The 18,268-nt window shown below is 34.8% G+C and overlaps 1 protein-coding gene and 1 long non-coding RNA gene across 4 annotated transcripts in view; one reads left to right on the forward strand and one right to left on the reverse strand.

Annotated features, from left to right (window-relative positions):
• The window catches only part of LOC103101886 (uncharacterized), a 55,656-nt gene that overhangs the window by 20,253 nt on the left and 17,135 nt on the right, over positions 1–18,268 (reverse strand). The window lies entirely within an intron of this gene.
• On the forward strand, positions 1,344–6,885 carry LOC107650071 (uncharacterized). Its single transcript, XR_008912140.1, has 3 exons — positions 1,344–1,597; positions 4,742–4,912; positions 5,671–6,885. It is a non-coding gene; the product is annotated as an uncharacterized LOC107650071 (long non-coding RNA).

The raw sequence follows: 18,268 nt of genomic DNA on the forward strand, positions 1-18,268 counted from the left end.
TACTCCATCATCTAAGCTCCAGTTTTGAACTCTGTAGTTCACTGTCTTTCATAAAGTAACAGGTAATATCCTAAAGAGCTGAGAAAATAAAGTGTCATGAAAAAAGAACATATTATAGACAAAAGTACAATCCATTGTTTCAGACATAAAAACACTAAAACCCATAAAAAATGTTTTTCATAAGTGTCTTGTATTGAATAGAAATAATCTCCAAAATTTTCCAAATAATTTGGAAATAATTTCCAAATTTTGGAATTAAAATCTCTCAAAATATAGATCTAAAAGAAATAAAAGGGATATGTAAATAATAAGAAGCATATATTATACCCATAACTTGATTTGTTAGTAATGTAGTCCTGGAAATATTTTCAGTGAGATCATAAAAGATGAAGTTGCCTCCCAATGCTTTTATTAAATTACAAAAATCAAACATTTTATCAACCTATGCAATGATTATCTGTTGAATAATAAGCATATCAGAATAGTAGGGCAATAAGTTTTCATCATACTTTCTGAATTCTAAGAAATAAAAAATGAGAATGAGAAGAAAAACAAAATAAAATGCTAAGGAAGGAAGAATGAAAAAAAGGAAATTGATATTTTTAAACAAATGGTGTGATTTTAGTGGGTAGAGACAAAATGGTGAAGTAGAGCAGATAAGTTCAAAGTCATCATGAGAATCCTTTCCAATCAATATTAAAATAATGCCACAAAATGAATACAGGAGTGAATGAACCAATAAGGAGACAAGAGTGAAACAACTTTCAAAAAAAGAAAAATCTAAAAGGTAGTCAAGGGAACATCTGGTGCACTCAGGTAAGAAGGGAGCACAGTCAACAAGAGTCTACAGGAAGCAGTGAAGAGCAAGCTAAGAGCAAATCACACCCACCCACTTCAATCTGCTCTTCCAAGTTCAGATACTAAGCCCAAGTCAACATCCAGATCCAGAGACCCTGCCTAGGTAAATAGATGCTCAACTAACCCATACCCTTTGAAATTTCAAATCTGTAGTGAAGTCCAGAATCCAAGCCCAGGGTAATCTATGCTGAAGTGGCTTATCTGTGTGGACCCAGAGCAAAACCAGGAGTCCAAGTCTGGGATGGTGGCAAGGACATAGATCCCAGTTTGGGGTGATTGGTAGACCCAAAGGTGGTCCTGATCTTTTTACCAAAAGCTCAGGGAAGAGCATCAGGACAAAGTAATCAACTGTGTGCCTGATAAGATCAAGTACACCATGAGACCAAAAACTTACACCTAAGCCTGAGGGTAGAATTTGAGCACTCAATGATGTAGGAAAGGATTTCTAGCAGGGCAAAGTAATGCAGGCTGGCATCCTGCAAGAGCAAGATTCCACAGACTTTAGCTGAGTCAGGATTCTAAGGCAGTTGGAAACCTCTCTCTCTCAAGCTAGTCAGACTTGAAGGTGTGCCTAATATCTCCCTGAAGAACCAATTGAGAAACTGCCAAGGATTTTGGTTGAGTGAGTGTTCCCCTTCACAGTGGTGGACATTGTAAATGGTGAGAACATTCTCCCTTTTTGGACATTGTGAGGACACTACAACTTGATCCTGCTGTCTGAACCAGCCATCTGGAGTTTGTAAGAATCTGGCCCTGTGGACATTACTAATCCCTTGTAGTTTAGTTTAGTTAGTTAAGTTAACTTTATTTTAAATTTATTAACTGGGTGGGTTATTAGTAGTAGATTCTCCTAATTCCCTCCTAATTCCCTTTATTCTTATAAATTATATATAACCTTGTTTATATATTTATTGATGTTATCATCTGTTACCCTTCCTAAAACCTTTTCTAAATCCTTTACTTTAACAATGACTTGATCAAGCTCACAGTGAGACCAAAAGCTTATACCCAAACCCAAGTCAAGTCTTTAAGTTATCTGCATCTCAAGGATTAATTGAATTATCAGTGGGAGGCAGCCCTCAGAGCTCATAGCTGTCAGATTATCATACCATCTTAGAAGAACTGAAACTGGAAGAATCCAAGAAATAAAGAAAACAGTAGCATCAAGGAAAGACTGGCTTTTAAAAGGGTAACTTGAACCCCAGAGAACATAGACTAGCTATAAAAAAGTAGGAAAAAACGAGCATACAACATAAAAAGGACCTAACTTTAAAGAATTTTTATGGAGACAAAGAACAAGGTACAGACACACAAAGGGAGAGTGAAAGCAAAGTAAACACAGGCAACACCCAAAAGAACAATATGGATGGGACACTGATTCTTGAAGAGATCAAAAAGGAATTCAAAAACTAATTAAGAGAGGCAGAGGAAAAGGGGACTAGAGAAATAAAAGCAATGCAAAAAGTAGGCCAAATGAAAATGGAGACACAAAAGCTGAGAAAGGAAAATCAGGCCTTAAAAATTATAATTATAATTGAGCAACTAGAAATGAATGATATCATGAGAAACCAAGAACCAAGAAAAGAAAATGAAAAGAATGAAAAATGAAAAGAAAACATGAAATATCTCATTGAAAAAACAACTGACTTGGAAAATAGATCCAGGAGAGACAATTTAAGAATCACTAGACTGACTAGAAGTCATGATCAAAAAAAAAAAAAAGCTCGTACATCATAATACAAGAAATTATTAAAGTAAACTACATAGATAATCTTGAACAATAAAATAAAGTAGAAATTGAAAGAATCCACAGATAAGCTCCAGAAAGAAATCCTTAAATGACAACATCCAGGAATGTGATAGCTAAATTCAAGAGCCCCCAAGTCAAGGAGAAAATACTACCAACAGCCAGAAAGAAATAATTCAAATACTAGAGAGCTAAAATCAGGATCAAACAGGACATTTTGGCTTCTACATTAAAGGATCTAAAGGAATATTATATTCAAGAGGGTGAAAGGTCTAGGTTTACAACTCAGAGTCAGGTAAATACGTATCCAGAAAAACTGGGTATATTTATTGGGGGGAGGGACATTAAATGAGATAGATTTCCAAGCATTCCTGAGGAATAAGCCAGACCTAAAGAAAAAACTTGGAAACCAAACATGAGACCTGTAAAAGGTGAAATTATGGCTGAGACTGAATGTATAATTAATTTAGGTTGTCAAGGGTTTTATTTATAAAAATCCTCATGAAAAACCCAAATAATAAAATACCCAAGTCAGCTGCCAGATTTTATGGTGATTTAATTGATATAGTAGAGAAGATTAAGAAGAAAGAAGAGTAGGTTTTTTCTCACCCTCTCCCCCTTCTCCTGATTAATATTGGGCGGGAAGATCAGGAGATAAGGGAGTAAGGCTTTAGAGTATGAAGGAGGAAGGAATCAGCCTGACCTCCAAAGGGGCTCAGCTAAGATGCCCAAACCTTAAATCAGCTCCAGAGCAAAACTCACCACCCAACACTCCAAGATGTCAGAAAGCTTAGCATGCTGCCAACCAGAGTTGTCTCTCCGGGGAAAGAAAAAAAAGGCAGGAACTGACATTCCTTATATGGACATTTTTACATCACTTTTATGTGTCTCATCTGTACCAATGAGGACTTAGCTTGACTTAGAACAGCCCAGGGGTCTGTCCTTTTTTTTTTTTTTGCACATGTCTGCTGAAGGCAGATAATTAAATCTTGAGTTTGATGCAGACCTTAACAATCTTGTTAAACTGAGTAGGGTGGAGAATGTAGAGTTTCCAAGACCTAATTCTGTTATTCCAAGTATCTCCATTGTTACTGATCAGGAAATAGCTAAATCACATATTCTAAAGAATGATCTGATTAGGGTGGAATAGTTTTAAAATTCACAGACCCAAGAGAAGCCTAAAAATGTAAATTTAAAACAGAAGATTTAAGGGACTCATCAAAGTCAAAATGTTTCTATTTGTACATGGAAAGAGGATATCTGTAATTCACAAATATTGATCTTAATATTAGAGCATAGAAGGAATATATACTTAGAAAGAGGGTGGGGAAGTAAGCTCATTATGAAGATATGATGAATTAAAAAATAAAAAAGGATTGCACTGAGAGAAAAGGGAAGAGAGAGATAATGGGGTAGATTATATAACTTTATATATATTTATGGGGAGGAGAGAATAAGGGTGGTGAGAAGCAATGCTTAAATTTTACTCTCAATCTTAACCAACTCAGAGAGTGAAAAACAAATATGCTTATTGAGGTATAGAATACTATCTTTACAGAGAAGTAGAAAGGAAATAAGGAAAAGGGAGGTAATTTCAGGATAGAAAGCAAAATACTGGTGCTATCCACATGGAAAGAAAACTGTGGGATTAGAAACATATATGATTTATCACTTGTTTAATATGTATATAGGATTGTGGGGTTTGGTCTTTAAAAGATTACTCTATTACAAAAATGAATAATATGGAAAGACATATTGAGTGATAATACATGTATAATTCTGTAGAATTGTTTGTCAGCTTTGGGGGGGAAGGGAAAAGGGGAGGGAAGACACATGAATTCTGTAACCATATAAAAATACTTAAAAATTAATAAATAAACAATAAAAAACTCCCCCAAAATGGTGGAAAATCTCAAAAAGCAAATGGCTGAAAATAAAAATGGAACCAACCAGAAATAGTGATTCAGCAATATAACAAAAAGGTATCAAAACAAAATACGACTAAAAGAGAGGGAAAAAAATAAGAAAATATTTAAAAATACCTAAAATATTTTGAGCTGGAAAATAAATCAAGAATACTAAGAATTCTCAAACTATCTGAAAATTATCCTTAAAAATATGGTTATTGTATTTTAGGAAATTATAAATGAAACATTGATAGAGAGGCAGAGTCAAGACACAACAAAAGTCCAGGCCTTTGAAAGCCTTTCCAAACCAATCAAAAGCACAATGCTTTGAGGGGACAGAAAACCAAATCCAACAACAGGACAGAGCTAGAGAACCCTCCTGTTGGACTCAACTTAAAAGGTACTACCCCTCCCCCCCCAAAAAAAAGCCTGAATTCTTGAATACTTAGTTTTAAGGGGAAGGAAGAAGGAAGGTCCCAGGAACCATCCCCCACCTACAATGCTGATCCTCCAGTGGTGGCTGGAATCTCCGGGTGGGCAATAGTCCAGAGGGAGTACATTGCTGGCATAGCTATGCCATAGCTGTGCCAGGCTCAGGGCTTGAACACAGTTGGCAGGGAGACAGCTGGAGGAGAAGCATAAAGAGGGCAACCTAGTCACAGCCAAGACATTCAATCTTGTCCCCCCTTCTCGAGATTTTGGGCTCAGGGCACATCCAGCTCTGCAGATCAACTTTTCCCTGGCTGAATCTTATCAATAGGGCAGATAAGAAGCCTTCAGAGGGCAAGGAAACTCAAGCTCCAAAACCCCTCCCCCATAGACTGGTCTGAGAGCCTTGCTGACTAAGCTCCAAGAGCAAAGTCTGCAACCACTATAGGCTACAGCCTTGATAACAGGGTGGGAAGTCCAGCTCCTTTTTAGCTTCTGCTATCAGCTGGGGAAGATCTGTCCTCAGGGCTCATCAATACTATAAGCCTAACCTGATCAATCAACAGAGCATAGAAGAAGTCCCTTCAGGCCAGAATAGCCCAAACACACAGAACCAGCACATAATCAAAGGAGCGAGATTACAGGCAATTACAGGGGGGAAAGAAGTAAAAAAATACATACATAAACAACAGAAAAATAAAGAAATTACAATTGACATCTTCTATCCAGGTAATGAACAAAGATCAAATGGAACAGAGGAGGACCGAGGAAAAATAAGCAAAAATACAGAGACTCCAGCAAATTGGACACAGGCTTTTAAAAACCCAAAATACAATTCAAAAAACAATTAAGAGAGGTTGAAAACAACTGGGAAAAGAACATAAAAAACAAAATAAGCCATCTTAAAACAGAAAATAATGTCTTGAAAGCCAAAATTAACCAGCTTGAAAATGAGGCAAAGGAGATGAAAGATTAGGCAAAAAAAGATGAAAAATAAGACAAAGAAGATGAAAGATGACTTGCAAAGAAAATCAGACCAGAGGGAGAAGGATGACCAAAAAGCCAGGGATGAAATTCAGTCTTTAAAAACTAGAATCCAACAACTAGATGCAAATGACTTCACAAGGCAGCAGGAAGCTATAACACAAAATCAATATAATGAAAAAATTGAGTAAAACATGAAACACATCTTTGACAAAAACAAAGACCTTGAAAGCAGATTCAGAAGAGACAATTTAAGAATTATAGGACTACCAAAAGATCATGACAAAAGAAAAAGCCTAGGCATCATTCCACAGGAAATTATCCAAGAAAACTGCCCCAACATTCTAGAGCAAGAGAGAAACTTGGCAATTTAAAGAATTCACAGATCACCTCATGTACTTACTCCTCGATTGACAATGCCCAGGAAAGATACAGGGAAACTCAAGAACTACTAGACCAAGGGAAAAAAATATTACAAGTTGCTAATAAGGAATCATTCAGATTCCATGGAACCACAGTTAGGATAACACAGGATCTGCTTGCATCTACACTGAAGGACTGAAAGGCATGGAATATGATATTCCAGAAAGCAAGGGAACTGCCTCTAAAACCAAGAATCAACAACCCTGCAAAACTGACTATATTCTTGCAGAAGAAAGTATGGTCATTTAATAAAATAGAAGACTTTCAAGCATTCATAAAGAAAAGACCAGACTTCAACAGAAAATTTAATGCCCAAACACAGAACTCAAGAGAATCACCAAAAGGTAATTAAAAAAGGGGAAACAAACAAACAAAAAAAACCCTTTTAAAGGGACTCAATAAGTTAAAATGATTGGTATTCCTATAAAAAAAAGGTGATATTGGTAATGCTTAAAAATTGTAATTATCACCTGGCTATCTAGAAGAATTCTACTTAGAGGGAACAGTGACTCACTGATTGGGATAAAATAGGTGTATGTGTATATATATATGTCTATATGTATACATAAATATATATATATATATATATATATATATATATATAACTAGAGGTAAAAAAAGAGGTCAATACTAAGAGAAATGGGAAAAGGGACAAAATAGGGTAAATTTATATTTCATAAAGAAGCACATGAAGGTAATGGGGGAGAACACAAAAACACCAATACACTGGAAGGAAAGAGGTTGGAGACAGGAAATACTTAATCTTTAGGTGCATTCAAATTGATTCAAAAAGGGAAGAACAATCAGATCCATTGAGACAGATAATTGATTCATGTCCTATAGAGAAGTAGAATGGTAACAAACAGACTGGTGAAAGGGAACCAATACAAAGGAGGGAGAGTGTGTGGGGGTAGTTTTAAAAGACCCTAAAGAAAAATAAGAGGGGAATGAGAAGGGGGGAGATGGAAGAAAAATAAGAGTGGGAATTAGGGGGACTTATTAAAAAAAAAACACTGGTGTAGAAGAAAATAGTTAAAGAAGAATGGACAGGACTAGGAGTGAAAATCAAAATGTTGGGTAATACACAGCTGGCAATCATAACTCTGAATGTGAATGTAATGAACTCACCTCTAAAATGGAAGCAAATAGCAGAGTAGGTTAGAAACCAAAATCCTATCATATGTTGTTTACAAGAAATACACATGAGGCAAGTAGACACACACAGGGTAAAGGTAAAAGACTGGAGCAAAATCTATTGGGTTTCTACTATGAAAAAGAAGGCAGGAGTCACAAAGACATTATCTGACAAAGTCAAAGTAAAAATAGATCTAGTTAAAAGAGATAGGGAAGGTAATTTCATCCTGATAAAAGGCTGTATAAACAATGAGGAAATATCAGTACTCAACATGTAAGCAACAAATGGCAAAGTATCCAAATTTCTAAAGGAGAAACTAGTGGAGCTCAAGAATGAAAAAGATAGTAAAACTATTCTAGTGGGAGAAATGAACCTTCCTCCATCAGATCTAAATAAATCAAACCAAAAAATAAATAAGATGTAAGAGATATTAATGAAACCTTAGAAAAATTAGAGTTAATAGATATGTGGAGAAAAATAAATAGGAACAAAAAGGAATACACCTTCTTTTCAGTAGCACATGGTGCATTCACAAAGACTGACCATGTACTAGGCATCAAAACATTTCAAACAAATTCAAAAGAGCAGAAATACTAAATGCAACCTCTTCAGATCATAATGTAATAAAAATAATAATTAGTAAGGTTGCATGGAGAGGCAAAATAAAAAATTAATTGGGATTATATTATAATTATATATTTATAATTATAATTATATAATATATATAATAATTATATAATTATGTAATTATTATATGATTCTCCAAAATCAGTTAGTTAAAGAATAAATCATAGAAACAATTCATAATTTCATTGAAGGAAATGACAATAAGACATTCTTTCAAATCTATGGGATACAGCCAAAGCAGTACTCAGGGGGAAATTTATATCCTTGAGTTCAAATATTAAGAAATTAGGGAAGGCAGCAGTCAATAAATTGGGCATGCAAATTAAAAACTAGAAAGTAAACAAATTAAAAATCCTCAGATGAAAACTAAATAGGAGATCCTAAAATTTAAAGGAGAAATTAATAAAATTGAAAGAAAAGAAATATTGAATTATTAAATAAGACTAGAATTTTTAAAAAATAGACAAATAAAATAGGCAAAGTACTGGTCAATCTAATTTAAAGAAGGAAAGAAGAAAATCAAATTAACAGTATCAAAAATGAAATGGGAGACCTCACCTCTAATGAAGAAGAAATTAAGGCAATCATTAAAAACATTTTGCCCAATTATATGGCAATAAATATGCCAATCTAGGTTATATGGATGAATATTTAAAAATATAAATTTCCTAGATTAACAGAAGAAGAAATAAAATACCTAAATAACCCTATATCAGAAAAAGGAATTGAAATTGAACAAGCCATGGAGCTCTCAGATGTATTTACAAATGAATTCTATCAAACATTAAAATAACAATTAATCCCAATACTATACAAATCATTTGACAGAATAAGAAGACAAGGATCTCTACCAAATTCCTTTGACAAATATGGTACTGATTCCAAAGCCAGGTAGTTAAAAAATAGAGAAAGAAAACTACAGACCAATCTCCCTAATGAACATAGATACAAAAATTATAAAGAGAATACTAACAAAAAGACTCCAGCAAGTGATCATGATTCATTATGATCAGGTGGGATTTATACCAGGAATGCAAGAATGGTTCAATTTTAGGAAAACCATCCATATAATAAACCATATCAGGAAGCAAACCAACAAAAATCATATGATTATCTCAATAGAGGCAGAAAAAAGCCTTTGGAAAAATATAACATTCATTCCTATTGAAAACACTAGAAAGTATAGGAATACAAGAGCCTTTCCTAAAAATAATAAACAGCATATATCTAAAATCATCAGCAAGCATCATCTGAAATGGGGATAAAGGATTGAAACAAGGATGCCCATTATCACCTCTATTATTTAACATTGTACTAGAAACACAAGCAGTAGCAATTAGAGAAGAAAAAGAAATTGAAAGTATTAAAATTGGCCGTGAGGAGACCAAGCTATCACTCTTTGCAGATGATAAGATGATCTATTTAAAAAATCCTAGAGTATCAACTAAAAAGCTAGTGGAAATAATCAAGTTGTAAGACACAAAATATACCCACATAAGTCATCAGCATTTCTATATATATTTCCAACACATCTCAGCAGCAAGAGTTAGAAAGAGAAATTACATTTAAAATCACCCTAGATAATATAAAATACTTAGGAATTTATCTGCCAAGACAAACACAGGAACTATATGAACACAGCTACAAAACACTTTCCACACAATTAAAACTAGATCTAAATAATTGGAAAAACATTAATAGCTCATGGATTAGATGAGCTAACATAACAAAAATGAGAATCCTACCCAAACTATTGTACTTATTTAATGCCATACCCATTCAAACTACCAAGAAACTTTTTTACTGAATTAGAAAAAAAAAAAACCATAACAAAGTTATGTACTATAAAGCAGTGGTCATCAAAACAATATGGTACTGGTTAAGAGATAGGAGGGAGGATCAGTGGAATAGACTTGGGGTTAGTGACCTCAGAGAGAGCTGATGATAAAACAATGCACTATTTGACAAAAACTGCTGGGAAGATTGGAAAACAGTAGGAGAGAGATTGGGCTTAGATTAACACCTCAAGCCCTACAGCAAGATAAACTCAGAATGGGTGAATGACTTGAATATAAAGAAGGAAACTATAAGTAAATTAGGTGAACACAGAATAGTATACCTGTCAGATCTTTGGGAAAAGAAAATTTTAAAGTCTAAGGAAAAGTTAGAAAAAATTACAAAATATAAAAATTTTGATTATATTAAATGAAAATAGTTTTGTACCAACAAAACCAATGTAACCAAAATTAGAAGAGAAGCAACAAATTTGGAAAAAATCTTTATAACAAAAGTCTAATTACTCAAATTTATAAGGAGCTAAATCAATTGTACAAAAAAATAAAGCCATTCCCAATTGATAAATGGGCAAGGGACACGAATAGGCAATTTTCAGTTAAAGAAATCAAAACTATTAATAAGCACATGAAAAAGTGTTCTAAATCTCTTATAATCAGAGAAATGCAAATCAAAACAACTCCAAAGTATCACTTCACACCTAGCATATTGTCTAACATGACAGCAAAGGAAAATAATAAATGTTGGAAGGGATATGGCAAATTTGGGACATTAATGCATTGCTGGTGGAGTTGTGAATTGATCCAACCATTGTGGAAGGCAATTTGGAACTATGCCCCCAAAGTGCTAAAAGGCTATTTGCCCTTTGATCCACCATAGCACTGCTGGGTTTGTACTCCAAAGAGATAATAAGGAAAAAGACTTATATAAGAATATTCAAAGCTGTGCTCTTTGCATTGGCAAAAATTTGGAAAATTAGGGGATGTCCTCCAATTGAAGAATGGTTGGACAAATTGTGGTATCTGTTGGTGATGGAATTATATTTTGCCCAAAGGAATAATGAACTAGAGGAGGGGTCCCCAAACTTTTTACACAGGGGGCTAGTTCACTGTCCCTAAGACTGTTGGAGGGCCAGACTATAAAAACCTAACCCTAACTCTAACCTTGCAGCAGTATAAACACAGTGGAATCCCCTCCTCCACTCACAGTGCTAATGTCTTCCATTGTGCAGCCACATACTCCTTTGTGTGATGCCTCGTTCTCAGCCTCCATACAAAGGATTATGTCACAGGAAGTAGTACTGTACCTTAGCTATGCCTCCCGTTGCAATGCCACCACATACAGTGCCCCTCTCACTAACCACCAATGAAAAAGTTGTCTCTTCCAGAAGTGCAGTGGGGACTGGATAAATGACCTCAAGGAGCCGCATGTGACCCATAGTTTAGGGCCATAGTTTAGGGACAACTGAACTAGAGGAATTCCATGTGAACTCAACGACCTCTAGGAATTGATGCATAGTGAAAGGAACAGAACCAAGGGAACATTATACACAGAGACTGATACATTGTGGTACAATCGAATGGAATGGATTTCTCTACTAGTAGCAATACAATGATCCAGAACAATTCGAAGGGACTTATAAGAAAGAACACTACCCACATTCAGAGAAAGAATGGTGGGAGTAGAAACACAGAAGAAAAGCAATTGCTTGATCACATGGGTCATTGGAGATATGATTAGGGATATAGACTCTAAATGATCACCCTAGTGCAAATATCAATAATATGGAAATAGGTTTTGATCAAGGACACATGTAAAACCCTGTGGAATTATGTGTTGGCTATGGAAGGGGGTTGGTGGAGGGGAGGAAAAGAACATGATTCTTGTAACCATGGAAAAATATTATAAATTAACTAATTAAATAAAATTTTCCAAAACAAACAAAAAAATTAAAATAAATAAATGAAACATGCTGAAAACTCAGAAGAGAGCAAGGTGAAAATAGGAAGATCTACACATGACCTTGAGAAAGAAACCCTAAAAAGCAAATTCTCAGAAATATTAAAAACAGAATCTAGATCTTTTAGGTAAAAAATAAATGCATTACAGTAGCCAAAAAAAGAATTCAAATATGAAGAAGTCATGAGATTGAAGGCTGTAAATTCTAAGATACGTAGTGGTTAATTTTTTATAAATCAACTCAAAAACAAAAGTTCTACGAGCCAGTGGATGAGGACCTTCAACTGCAAAGGAAACATCATTAAATAAGACTAATCCACATCCACTTCAAAAGAGAGTGGGCAAACAAAACAAGTAACATCTTCCAAAGAGCACTGTATCCCAGGATGCAATCTAGGATGATCTATTTTGCAATTCTGTGCTTGACCATTCAGGACAAAATTTATTTTTTATTTATTGACTAATAAAAAGTTTGAAATATTCACAGAAAGAAATTGAAAACCAAAGTGGAAATTTAGCCTCTCAAATACTCCAAGAACAAAAATGCATGAAGAATAAATAAATGTAGCAGGAAATGACAGTTACAGGAACAAAGGGACCAGGAAGAAATTTCCTTCTACATGAACACAAGCAGATAGTAGTAAAGGCTGAAGTCTGGTAGGGTTGACAGTGAATATGTCGACAAGGGGCATATAATGGCAAGAATCTGGTGACAATCTACCTATAGGTGAATGCTTCTTTTGTGGGATTACATTAAAACGTCACCTCTCAGACATAGAAAAATCAAACCAAAGACATAAGCAAGAAAGGAATTAAGAAGGTGAATAGGATTTTAGAAAAGTTAAATTTGATAGACCTCTGGAGAAAACTGAATGGGAATAGAAAGGAATATATGTTGTTTCAGTAGCATGTGGCAATTATACAAAAACTGATAATATAATAGGTCATAAAAGTCTCAAAATCAAATACAGAAAAGCAGAAATTTCAAATGCATCTTTTTAATATTATAATGCTATAAAAATTACTTAACAAAGGGCTACAGAAAAAAAGATTAAAATATATTAGAAACTAAATACCTTATCTTAAGTATGAGTGAATAAAAAAATAAATCATAGGAACATTCAACAATGTCATAAAAAGAATGAAAACAAAGAGACAGACAACATACCAAAATTTGGGCTAAACAGCCAAAGCAATATTTGGGAGAAATTGTATAACTAAATTATTATACCATTAAGACAGGTAAAGAGCAGATGAAGATAGAGTTAAGTTTTCTATCAACCCTACAATCCAAAAGTCTTCAGGATGGGGTATTCAAAGGAATGAGTACAGAGGTCAAGGGACAAGTGTGAGCCTTAATTCAAAATTCAGAAATTTAAAAAATATTATTAAAAATAAATCTTTTCAATACTAACTAGAAAACCCAAAATTCAAAGGAAAAAATTAATAAAATTGAAAGTAATATAGGAGCTGGTTTCATTAAAAAGAACCAATAAAATAAACTAGTGGTTAATTAGAAAACAAAGAAAGGAGAAAACCAGATTTCCAGTATAAAAAATGAAAAAAGGGCAAATTTCTAACCAACAAAGAGGAAATTAAGGCAATTATTCAATTATATGCCAATATATATGATAATCTAAGTGAAATAGATGAATATTTAAATATAAATTGACCATATGACAGGAGAAAAAATAGAATACTTAAACAATCTCAGATCAGGAAAAGAAATTGAAAAATCTGTCAACAAATTCCCTAAGGGAAAACAAATCCCACAGGCTGGATAAATTCACAAGTGAATTCTGTCAAACATTTAAAGAATAAACTTTAATACTATATAAACAATTTGACAAAATAGCTAGGAAAGGATCCCTACTAAATTACTTATTGACATAAATAAGATAGTGATACTTACCAGGAAGAGAAAAAGAGGGAAAGCCATACACCCTTTTCCCTAATGAATATTTGTGCGAGACTTTAAATAAAATACTATCAAGGATATTTCAGCAATATATTACAAAGATGGGTTTTATATGCCAGTCATGCAGGAATGGGTCAATATTAGATGAACATATTTTTCCCCTTAAAAAATATACCCAGTTTTTCTGAGTAGGTGATTTTGGATTGTAAACTTAATCTTTTGCTTTCCCAAATATCATGTTTCAAGTCTTTTAATCCTTTAATGTGGAGGCTGCTCAAGTCCTATGTAATTCTTACCATGGCTCCATGATATTTAATTGTTACTTTCTGGCTTTTTGCAGTATTTTCTCCATGGCTTGAGGGCTCTTGAATTTAGAGATGATATTCCTAGGAGTTTTCATTTGGGGATTTCTTTCCAGAGGTGATCTGTAGATTATTTCAATGTCTATTTTACTCTCAATTGTTCAGTAATATCAAGACAGATTTTTTTTTTTATAATTTCTTGTATTATCATGTCCAATTTTCTTTTTTTGATCTTGACTTTCAGGTTGTTCAATAATTCTTAAATTGTCTCCCTGAGATACCTTTTCTTGGTTGATTATTTTTACAATTAGATATGTCATGTTTTCTTTTATTTTTTATTGTTTTGATTTTGTATTATTGCTTCTTGATATCTCATAAAGTCATGAGCTTCTAATTGCCCAATTTTAATTTTTAAAGAATGATTTTCTTGCTTTTTTATTTAACTCATTTCTCCTTGCATTTGCCTCCATTTCTCTTCCCCATTTTTCCTCTGCCTCTCTTATCTTAATTGATTTTTAGAATCCTTTTTGACCTCTTCCAAAATTAAAGATCAAATCATATTTTTCAGTGAAACTTTGTATATGTTTGCTTTTCTTTCACTGCCCCCCCATTCTGTCTGTCCTTGCTCTTTGTCCCCATAAAATTTTTCTATGATTAGGTGGTATTGTTGTTATTGTTTTGGTGTTTGCTCATTTCCCAATTGTTTCTTGACTTTCACTTTTAATTTAAAAGTGGACTGTTCTCTGGAACAAGAGGGCAGTCTCTTAAACTTCCTTTCTTCCTTAATGCTACCCTTAGCCTGATTGCTGGATTTCTGCACATTTCAGTTCTTCCAAAGTGGTATGATGACCTGTTAGCTAGGAATTCTGAAAGCCACCTCCAACTGTTGATTCAATCACCTCTTACAACTGCTAATGGCTTTCAGGGCTCAGAACACTGTGAGCTACCCTATGTTGGGGCTCAAATTCCAGCATCAGGCTTCAGAGGGGGCATTTGGTCTCACCCCGGGCTTGATCAGATCAGGTACATTGTAGACTGCCTTGCCTTTGTTGCTGTCTTGATCTTTGGTAAGGGCTAGCTAGGTATGTGGTCCCACAGGTCAGTGCCCTGGGGACTGTCCTGAGCAACTGAGGGTCTAGTTCTGGGTTTACACATACCAGGAATGCTGCACAGATTGTCTTACTCTGGAATTCATGTCCCAACTATAAGCTTGGGCTGGGATTCCTGGTCTCTCTCGTGGTTTACAGATGAGGCATGCTACACAGCCTTCCTCATGCTGGGATTCTGGATCTTACTCCAGGATTTTTCTCGGTCTTTTGAACTTTATGGGGTGTGTTTTTGGTTGCACTGCTATGGGCTTGGTCAGGGTCTATATGGATATTGGCTTAAGCATAGGTTCAAAACTGAGAACCACAGATGTAGGGTAGGAAGGCTTGACATTGGCTTGTGCCATACTCCTTGATATAGCCTTCTGTTGACTATACTTCTACTTCTCCCCAATGGAACAGAAGCTCTCTGCCTAACTTTCAAGTTTTCTCTGCATGAAAGTTGCTTCACTTCATCTCCTTGTTGATTCCTTCACTCCAGTATTTGTTTTGTGGTGTTATTTTAAGTTTGGTTGGAGAGGATTCTTATGGCAGTTTGAGCTTTCCCTGCTTATACTCCACCATATTGGATCTGCCTCCCGATGGTTCAATATTAGGAAAAGTATCAGAATAATTGACCGTATCAATAATAAAACCAATAGAAATCATATTTTCTCAATAGATACATAAATAAGCTTTTGACAAAATACATATTGATTCCCATTATAAACAAAAGAGAACACAGGAGTAAATTAAACAGTCTTCAAAATGATAAATACCATATAGTTAAAACCATTAGCAAGGATTATCTATAATGGGGATCAGCTAGAAACCTTCACAATAAGATCAGGAGTGAAACAGAGATGACTATTATCACCACTACTGTTCAATATTATATTGGCAATGCTAATTATAGCAATAAGAAGAAATTAGAATAGGCAACGAGAAAATAAAGCTATCACTTTTTGTAGATGATATGTTATATTTAAGAGAATCCTCAATAATTAGCCAGAAAACTAATTTAAATAATTAATTTTGGCATAGTTGCAGTTTGTAAAATAAACCCACATAAATCATCAGCATTTCTCTTCCCTTTGCACTGTGTTAATAATTCCTTGCTTAAATACAGGCTTTGTAGAATTTGTTCAAAAAACAGTTGGGAATCCGCAGATAATGGTTACTAAAGAATTAAGTGACAAGAAGGAATAAATTATGGTACTAAGAAGAATGGTATTCTTGATTCTGGAAATCAAGGCTTAGACCTCCTCAAGGCAGTCAGAAGAAATTTATGATAGATAGAATAAGAGGAGTCCAATTAGAAAATAGAGTAAAATGAGGCCTGGAGGTTCTCTCACAAACATGGGGAGGACGGAACAGGCCAGTGGCTTTCTTTTCCAAAATCTAGATTCAGTAATGAGAGAATGGCCTCTAGCTGTGGCTGTCACCACAACCCTGGTGGAAGAGAACAAAAAGTTGGACATTGGGGGAAGTCTGATAGTGAGCTCTCCCCATCAAATATTGTACCCTTTTACAACAAAGGGGTGTTAATTTGATCCCTGCTATGTTTCTATGGGAAACTGGAAAAGAGTTCATAAAGGGAATGGAATATAATTAAGAGGGGATTTTCAAGAGTCTCCCTGACCAGGAGAAATAAACCTATTTATAGATGGATCCTTTTGAATATTGGATGGGAACAAAGGAATGGATATGGTATAATTGATGGAGATAAGGCTCCTTTGGTAGATAGAAGCCAAATTCCAAATTCATGTTCAGCTCAAACTTGTGAACTATATACCCTTAATTGAGCTCTGAAGAAGCAAGGAGAATGAGGGTGAAATATTTTTACTGATTCTAAGTACATGGGGGGAAGTGCACATATTTGGGGAAATTTGGGAAGAGAGGGGTATGTTCTCTAGAGAAAGGAAGACATTGACTCATACTGAAATGTTGAGCAAAGTACTGCAACCTGAGCAGCTGGCAATGCAGATCAGCTCATGTGCCAGTTCATAAGTGGTCTTCTCTGATTGATGAAGGATGGCTATAATTTGGAAAGGAACAACGTTATGGCACTAAAAACTAGTAGAAAAAGATTGCCCAGAATATCTAGTTTTAAAGAGGGAAACTGAAGCAATCTTCCATCAATAGATTGAGAATCACACAGCAGAAAAAAGGTGGGGATTAAATGAAATAAAATAAAGTGTGTGAAAGCATCCAGCTAACTTTCCCCTTCCCCCAAATCAGGAATCAAATGTGTAAATAAGTCTATTTTAGCTTCAGGGATGTCTGTTCATTTTAGGACCAGACTCTTTATCTCATTTCAAGGACATCATCAGGGCTCAAGCTGTCCTACCTTCTTATCTCTTCTTAACTTTACCCCCACCAAATTAAAGACTAGTGATTAGATAATTGGGGTAAAATTTATTCCTAGATTTTAAGTCCTGGTTCTCAGAAAAAAATGGAAGTTGGACAGAGAGGGGGTGGGTCTCCTGATAAGAATCTATATAATGTTTGTGTGTGCCCAGTAATTCCATTTTTGCCTCACTTAGGAGGGGTGCCCTTTCTCATGAGAAAGAAGAAATGAACTTCTGTGTCTTCAACTCTGTCTCTGACTCTAGGTTTTTTATATTTGAGTGGTTGGGGCACTCATGCTCACTTTTATCCCACAGATTAACAATCATCCAATTTAGCCAGATTCAGGTAAGATGTTGGGAATAGTGCTCCTGAGGTCCAGGTTGTTTAGAATTTCTTTGAAATCTATATTTTTCTTAAACTCTTAGCTCCTGAATGAGAAACAATGCTGGGTTTGGTCCCAAGGCAGAATAGAATTAATAGCTAGGTAATTGGAGTTAAGTGACTTGGTTATTGTTACACAACTGATAAATCCCTGAGGCCAGATTTTAACCCAGGAACTCCCTACTCCACACCTTACTCTGCATCACTGAACCAGCTAATTGCCTTTTAAAATCTGAAAATCTGTATTTTCAAAAGTATGGAGAATAAGTGAACTCAGTCTCAATGAGTGCAAAAAAGACTGATTAGCTAAGTTATAAAATGATTGTGCAGAGTTGTCTTCTGGTGCTTTGGAGTTTTGTCTAAAGTT

This window comes from Monodelphis domestica, chromosome 5 (genome assembly GCF_027887165.1).
Source record: "Monodelphis domestica isolate mMonDom1 chromosome 5, mMonDom1.pri, whole genome shotgun sequence".
Taxonomy (NCBI): Eukaryota; Metazoa; Chordata; class Mammalia; order Didelphimorphia; family Didelphidae; genus Monodelphis; species Monodelphis domestica.